Source organism: Arachis stenosperma, chromosome 5 (assembly GCF_014773155.1).
Source record: "Arachis stenosperma cultivar V10309 chromosome 5, arast.V10309.gnm1.PFL2, whole genome shotgun sequence".
NCBI lineage: Eukaryota > Viridiplantae > Streptophyta > Magnoliopsida > Fabales > Fabaceae > Arachis > Arachis stenosperma.
In genome coordinates, this window is record NC_080381.1 from 54,147,312 (window position 1) to 54,154,626 (window position 7,315).

At 40.9% G+C, this 7,315-nt stretch overlaps 1 non-coding gene across 1 annotated transcript; it reads right to left on the reverse strand.

The window, feature by feature from the left end:
- Positions 1–1,584: 1,584 nt before the first annotated feature.
- On the reverse strand, positions 1,585–1,692 carry LOC130984323 (small nucleolar RNA R71). Its single transcript, XR_009088265.1, has one exon. It is a non-coding gene; the product is annotated as a small nucleolar RNA R71 (small nucleolar RNA).
- Between the last annotated feature and the right edge of the window lie 5,623 nt (positions 1,693–7,315).

The following is a 7,315-nucleotide window of genomic DNA, read 5'->3' on the forward strand; positions in this document are numbered from 1 at the left end:
CTTTAAATTCTATTGACTTGAGTATCTTGGTGTTTTATATAGTGTCAGTAGTACACAAACTGCTAAGTTTGGTGTCTTGCATGCATTGTTATTTGATTCTTGTTGCATTTTGATTATTAAAAATCCAAAAATATTTTTAAGTTGTGTCTTTTCAAGTCAATGATACAAAGAATTGAAGATTCAGAACATACTGCAGAGGAATTATACAGAAAAGGCTGAGCATTCAAAAATGGCCAATGAAGAAGACAGACTGGCGTTTAAACGCCAGCCAGGGTACCTGGTTGGGCGTTTAACGCCCAAAGAGGTAGCATTTTGGGCGTTAAACGCCAGAATGTATACCATTCTGGGCGTTTAACGCCAGGATGGTGCTAGGGGGAAGATTTTGTTTTCAAATTCAATTTTTTTTAAGTTTTCAAAGTTTTTCAAAATCAAATCTTTTTCAAATCATATCTTTTCAATCAAATGTTTTCAAAATCAATTTCTTTCCTTTTTCAAAAATACTTACTAACAATTAATGATTTGATTGAACATTTTTTGCCTTTTCTGTTGAGGAAGGTTTTATGTTTGAATCAGATCTTTTCTTGTTAGGCAAGTCATTAATTTTTAAAATCATATCTTTTCAAATTGTTTTCAAATCATATCTTTTAAAATTGTTTTCAAATCATATCTTCTCAATCACATTTTTTTAAAACCAATCATATCTTCTCAATCACATCTTTTTCAAAATGGTTTTCAATCAAATCTTTTTGATTCCTAATTTCAAAATCTTTTTCAAAAATCACTTGATTTCTTTTCCACTTCCAATTTTCGAAAATTATCAACATCTTTTCAATTTAATTTTCGAAAACCCTCTTCCCTCTCTCTCACATCCTTCTATTTATGGAGTACTACTCCTTCCTAATGCACAATTCGAACTCTATCTCACCAAGTTCGAATTCTTCTACCTTCTCTTCTTCTATTTTTCTTTTCCTCTGACACTTCAAGGAATCTCTATACTGTGACATAGAGGATTCCACATTTTCTTGTTCTCTTCTCTTTCATATGAGCAGGAGCAGAGACAAAGGCATTCTTGTTGAAGCTGATCCTGAACCTGAAAGGACCTTGAAGAGAAAGCTAAGAGAAGCCAAAGCACAACTCTCTTTAGAGGACCTGACCGAATTCTTCAAGGAAGAAGAACACATGGCAGCCGAAAACAACAACAATGCCAACAATGCAAGGAAGGTGCTGGGTGACTTTACTGCACCTACTCCTGATTTCTATGGGAGAAGCATCTCTATCCCTGCCATTGGAGCAAACAACTTTGAGCTTAAGCCTCAATTAGTTTCTCTAATGCAACAGAATTGCAAGTTCCATGGACTTCCAATGGAAGATCCTCATCAGTTCCTAGCTGAATTCTTGCAAATCTGTGACACAGTCAAGACTAATGGGGTTAACCCTGAGGTCTACAGACTGATGCTATTCCCTTTTGCTATAAGAGACAGAGCTAGAATGTGGTTGGATTCTCAACCTAAAGAAAGCCTGGACTCTTGGGAAAAGCTAGTCAATGCCTTCTTGGCAAAGTTCTTTCCACCTCAAAGATGGAGTAAGCTTAGAGTGGAAGTCCAAACCTTCAGACAGAAAGATGGAGAATCCCTCTATGAAGCTTGGGAAAGATACAAACAATTAATCAGAAGATGTCCCTCAGACATGCTTTCTGAATGGAGCATCATAGGTATTTTCTATGATGGTCTCTCTGAACTATCCAAGATGTCTTTGGATAGCTCTGCTGGAGGATCTCTTCATCTGAAGAAGACGCCTACAGAGGCTCAAGAGCTACTTGAAATGGTTGCAAATAACCAATTCATGTACACTTCTGAAAGGAATCCTGTGAACAATGGGACTAATCAGAAGAAAGGAGTTCTTGAGATTGATACTCTGAATGCCATATTGGCTCAGAACAAGATATTGACTCAACAAGTCAATTTGATTTCTCAAAGTCTGTCTGGAATGCAAAATGCACCTGACAGTACTAAGGAAGCTTCATCTGAGGAAGAAGCTTATGATCCTGAGAACCCTTCCATGGAAGAGGTGAATTACCTAGGAGAACCCTATGGAAACACCTATAATTCTTCATGGAGAAATCACCCAAATTTCTCATGGAAGAATCAAGAGAGACCTCAACAAGGTTTCAATAACAATAATGGTGGAAGAAACAGGTTTGGCAATGGCAAGCCTTTTCCATCATCTTCTCAGCAACAGACAGAGAGTTCTAAGCAGAGTACTTCTGACTTAGCAACAATGGTCTCTGATCTAATAAAGACCACTCAAAGTTTCATGACTGAAACAAAGTCCTCCATTAGGAATTTAGAAGGACAAGTGGGTCAGCTAAGTAAGAAAGTTACTGAACTTCCTCCTAGTACTCTCCCAAGTAATACAGAAGAAAATCCAAAAGGAGAGTGCAAAGCCATAACCATGGCCGAATATGGAGAGGAAAGAGAGGAGGAGGACGCCACTGAGGAAGACCCCAGTGGGCGTGCACCAATCTCCTCTGAGTCCCTCAATGAGGAACAATGGGAATCTGAGGCTCAAAATGAGACCATAGAGATTCCATTGGACTTACTTCTGCCATTCATGAGCTCTGATGAGTATTCTTCCTCTGAAGAGGATGAGTACGTCACTGAAGAGCAAGTTGCTAAATACCTTGGAGCAATCATGAAGCTAAATGACAAGTTATTTGGAAATGAGACTTGGGAGGATGAACCACCTTTGCTCACCAAAGAACTGGATGACTTGTCTAGGCAGAAACTGCCTCAAAAGAGGCAGGATCCGGGGAAGTTTTCTATACCTTGTACCATAGGCACCATGACCTTCAAGAAGGCCTTGTGTGACTTAGGGTCAAGTGTAAACCTCATGCCCCTCTCTGTAATGGAGAAATTAGGGATCTTTGAGGTGCAAGCTGCAAGAATCTCATTGGAGATGGCAGACAACTCAAGAAAATAAGCTCATGGACTTGTAGAGAATGTTTTGGTAAAAGTTGAAAACCATTACATCCCTACTGATTTCATAGTCCTAGAGACTGGGAAGTGCATTGATGAATCCATCATCCTTGGCAGACCCTTCCTAGCCACAGCAAAGGCTGTGATTGATGTTGATAGAGGAGAGTTAATCATTCAAGTGAATGAAGAATCCTTGGTGTTTAAGGCCCAAGGACATCCCTCTATCATCATGGAGAGGAAGCATGAAGAGCTTCTCTCAAAACAGAGCCAAGCAGAGCCCCCACAGTCAAACTCTAAGTTTGGTGTTGGGAGGCCACAACCAAACTCTAAGTTTGGTGTTGAACCCCCACATTCAAACTCTAAGTTTGGTGTTGGGAGGTTCCAACACGGTTCTGAGTATTTCTGAGGCTCCATGAGAGTCCTCTGTCAAGCTAATGACATTAAAGAAGCGCTTGTTGGGAGGCAACCCAATGTTTTATAGTTAACTATTTTGTTTTGTTATTTTATCTTTTTTGTAGGTTGATGATCATAAGAAGTCACAAAAACAATGAAAAAAAAGCAACAACAGAATGAAAAACAGGAAGAAACACAGCACACCCTGGAGGAAGAAGCTGCTGGCGTTCAAACGCCAGTAAGCCTAGCAGTTGGGCGTTTAACGCCCAGTCTGGCACCATTCTGGGCGTTTAACGCCAGAAAAGGGCACCAGACTGGCGTTAAACGCCAGAAAAGGGCTAGAACCTGGCGTTAAACGCCAGGAATGGGCACCAGCCCGGCGTTTAACGCCAGAAATGGCTTAAAACGTGAATTTTGATGCCATTTGGTGCAGGGATGACTTTTCCTTGACACCACAGGATCTGTGGACCCCACAGGACCCCACCATCACTCTCTCTCTTCTTCCCCCATTCACCAATCACCTCAAAACCTCTTCCCCAAAAACCCTTCACCTATCAAATCCCATCTTTCTCTTCACCACTCACATCCATCCTTCATAAATCCCCACCAACCTCACCTTTCAAATTCAAACCACTTTCCCCCCCAAACCCACCCACAATGGCCGAACCATTACCCCCCTCTCTCCTAGAAATACCCTTCTTCCCTTCTTTATTTTCACACAACCTAAACACCACTTCTCCCCCTCTTTGGCCGAATACACCACCATCTCCCTCCTCCTCATTTCTTCTTCTTCTACTCTCTTCTTTCTTCTTTTTGCTCGAGGACGAGCAAACATTTTAAGTTTGGTGTGGTAAAAGCGTTGCTTTTTCGTTTTCCATAACCATTTATGGCATCCAAGGCCGGAGAAACCTCTAAAAAGAGGAAAGGGAAGGCAAAAGCTTCCACCTCCGAGTCATGGGAGATGGACAGATTCCTCTCAAGGGTGCATCAAGTCCACTTCTATGAAGTTGTGGCCTTGAAGAAGGTGATCCCCGAGGTCCCCTTTTCACTCAAAAAGGGTGAATATCCGGAGATCCGCCGTGAGATCCGAAGAAGAGGTTGGGAAGTGCTTACCAACCCCATTCAACAAGTCGGAATCTTGATGGTTCAAGAGTTCTATGCCAATGCATGGATCACCAAGAACCATGACCAAAGTGTGAACCCGAATCCAAAGAATTATCTCACTATGGTTCGGGGGAAATACTTGGATTTTAGTCTGGAAAGTGTGAGGGTGGCGTTCAACTTGCCTATGATGCAAGGAGATGAACATCCTTACACTAGAAGGGTCAACTTTGATCAAAGGTTGGACCAAGTCCTCACAATCATATGTGAAGAGGGCGCACAATGGAAGAGAGATTCAAGAGGCAAACCGGTCCAATTAAGAAGGCATGACCTCAAGCCCGTGGCTAGAGGATGGTTAGAGTTCATTCAACGCTCAATCATTCCCACTAGCAACCGGTCCGAAGTTACTCTAGACCGGGCCATCATGATTCATAGTATCATGATTGGAGAAGAAATAGAGGTTCATGAGGTTATAGCCCAAGAACTCTATAAGGTGGCGGACAAGACCTCCACCTTGGCAAGGTTAGCCTTTCCTCATCTCATTTGTCACCTCTGTTATTCAGTAGGAGTTGACATAGAAGGAGATAACCCCATTGATGAGGACAAGCCCATCACCAAGAAAAGGATGGAGTACACAAGAGACCCCTCTCATCAAGAGATCCCTGAGATGCCTCAAGGGATGCACTTTCCTCCACAAGACTATTGGGAGCAAGTAAACACCTCCCTAGGAGAACTAAGCTCCAACATGGGACAACTAAGGGTGGAGCACCAAGAACACTCCATTCTCCTCCATGAAATTAGAGAAGATCAAAGAATCATGAGAGAGGAGCAACAAAGACAAGGAAGAGACATTGAGGAGCTCAAGCACTCCATAGGATCTTCAAGAGGAAGGAAGAGCCGCCATTACTAAGGTGGACCCGTTCCTTGATTTCCTTGTTCTTTATTCTTCTGTTTTTCGAATTTTATGCTTTATGTTTATCCATGTTTGTGTCTTGTGATCATTAGTGTCTTAGTGTCTATGCCTTAAAGTTATGAATGTCCTATGAATCCATCACCTTTCTTGAATAAAAATGTGCTTAATTGAAAAGAAAAGAATTACATGAATTCTGAATTTTATAACAGTTTAATTACTTTGATGTGGTGGCAATACTTTTGTCTTCTGAATGTATGCTTGAACAGTGCATATGTCTTTTGAATTTGAGGTTCATGAATGTTGGCTCTTGAAAGAATGATGAAAAAGGAGACATGTTACTGAGGATCTGAAAAATCATAAAAATGATTCTTGGAGCAAGAAAAAGCAGTGAATACAAAAAAAAAAGAGAAAGAAAGCAAGCGAAAAAAAAAAACCGAAAAAAAAGGGGAAAAAAGAGAAAAAGAAAGAAAAAGAAAAGAAATAAAGTTGTGACCCAAGGCAAAAAGAGTGTGCTTAAGAACCCTGGACACCTCTAATTGGGGACTTTAGCAAAGCTGAGTCACAATCTGAAAAGGTTCACCCAATTATGTGTCTGTGGCATGTATGTATCCGGTGGTAATACTGGAAGACAGAGTGCTTTGGGCCACGGCCAAGACTCATAAAGTAGCTGTGTTCAAGAATCATCATACTTAACTAGGAGAATCAATAACACTATCTGGATTCTAAGTTCCTAAAGAAGCCAATCATTCTGAATTTCAAAGGATAGAGTGAGATGCCAAAACTGTTCAGAGGCAAAAAGCTGAAAGCCCCGCTCATCTAATTAATACTGATCTTCATAGATGTTTTTGGAATTCATTGCATATTCTCTTCTTTTTATCCTATTTGATTTTCAGTTGCTTGGGGACAAGCAACAATTTAAGTTTGGTGTTGTGATGAGCGGATAATTTGTACGCTTTTTGGCATTGTTTTTAGTATGTTTTTAGTATCTTTTAGTTAGTTTTTATTATATTTTTATTAGTTTTTAATTAAAATTCACTTTTCTGGACTTTACTATGAGTTTGTGTGTTTTTCTGTGATTTCAGGTATTTTCTGGCTGAAATTGAGGGATCTGAGCAAAAATCTGATCCAGAGACTCAAAAGGACTGCAGATGCTGTTGGATTCTGACCTCCCTGCACTCGAAGTGGATTTTCTGGAGCTACAGAAGCCCAATTGGCGCGCTCTCAACGGCGTTGGAAAGTAGACATCCTGGGCTTTCCAGAAATATATAATAGTCCATACTTTGCCCAAGATTTGATGGCCCAAACCGGCGTTCAAAGTCACCTCAAGAAATTCCAGCGTTAAACGCCGGAACTGGCACCTAATTGGGAGTTAAACGCCCAAACTGGCACTAAAGCTGGCGTTTAACTCCAAGGAGAGTCTCTACACGAAAATGCTTCATTGCTCAGCCCAAGCACACACCAAAGTGGGCCCGAAAGTGGATTTTTATGTCATTTACTCATCTTTGTATACCTTAGGCTACTAGTTATCTATAAGTAGGACCTTTTACTATTGTATTAGAAGACTTTTGGTAGCTATCTTCGTTTTATGCTATCTTAGATCATTGGGAGGCTGGCCATTCGGCCATGCCTAGACCTTATGCTTATGTATTTTCAACGGTGGAGTTTCTACACACCATAGATTAAGGTGTGGAGCTCTGCTGTACCTCGAGTATTAATGCAATTACTATTGTTCTTCTATTCAATTCCACTTGTTCTTTGTCCAAGATATCACTTGTTCTTCAACTTGATGAAGGTGATGATTGACGCCCATCACCATTCTCACCCATGAACAAAGTGACTGACAACCACTCTTGTTCTACACGCATCTAAGGCTTAGTGAATATCTCTTGGATTTCTGATTGCACGATGCATGGTTGATCGCCTGACAAACGAG